Here is a 679-nt window from a genome sequence, read left to right as displayed (position 1 = left end):
TAGGGTGCACTGCCTGCCCCCCCAGTGGGACCGAGCCCGGCGGTGGGGACCCAGCAGTGAGCTGGCCATATTTCTCTCCACACATAAACACATCCTGCAGCGTCCCAGGGCGGCACGGGTGCCAGAACCAGCTGAATTAAAAAGTGATCGATTAGACAATTTCACCAAAAATAAATAATATCCCTCAGCGGCTGTTAAGCACTAAACGACCCAACTCCAGCTTTGGAAAGCCCGGTCTGAGGGTGCTTCCAGGCTGCTGCTTCCCCATAGATTGGTCCCTGGTGCACCCCAGGGTGAGGGATGCTGCGGGAGCATCCTGCATCCTCTGGGTCCTCTCCCGCCAGCGCCCAGGTTACCACCCAGCACTGGAATGGGAGAAAAACGGAGCTCTTCCGTCCCAATTAGCATAGAAAGATGATTATGAAAATGCCACCATCGTGGCAGGGGACCTGGGTGCTGGCCACCCACCCGGGACACCCAGGACAGCCCCAACCTTACACCGGGTGCTGACACCTGTCCCCGGGGCCACCTCCCCCAGGAGCACCCCTGGTACCCCCGGTCCCCCCATCCCTCCCTGCTCTCGGCCTCCTGCAGCAAAGCCCTTCAATAAAACATGAAGCAAATCCATTTGGCCTCTGCTGAGTCACTGGAGACATCACTAATTAATTTAAAACGTGGG

Source organism: Pterocles gutturalis, unplaced genomic scaffold (assembly GCF_000699245.1).
Source record: "Pterocles gutturalis isolate BGI_N339 unplaced genomic scaffold, ASM69924v1 scaffold4255, whole genome shotgun sequence".
NCBI lineage: Eukaryota > Metazoa > Chordata > Aves > Pterocliformes > Pteroclidae > Pterocles > Pterocles gutturalis.
This window is presented reverse-complemented; position numbering follows the sequence as displayed.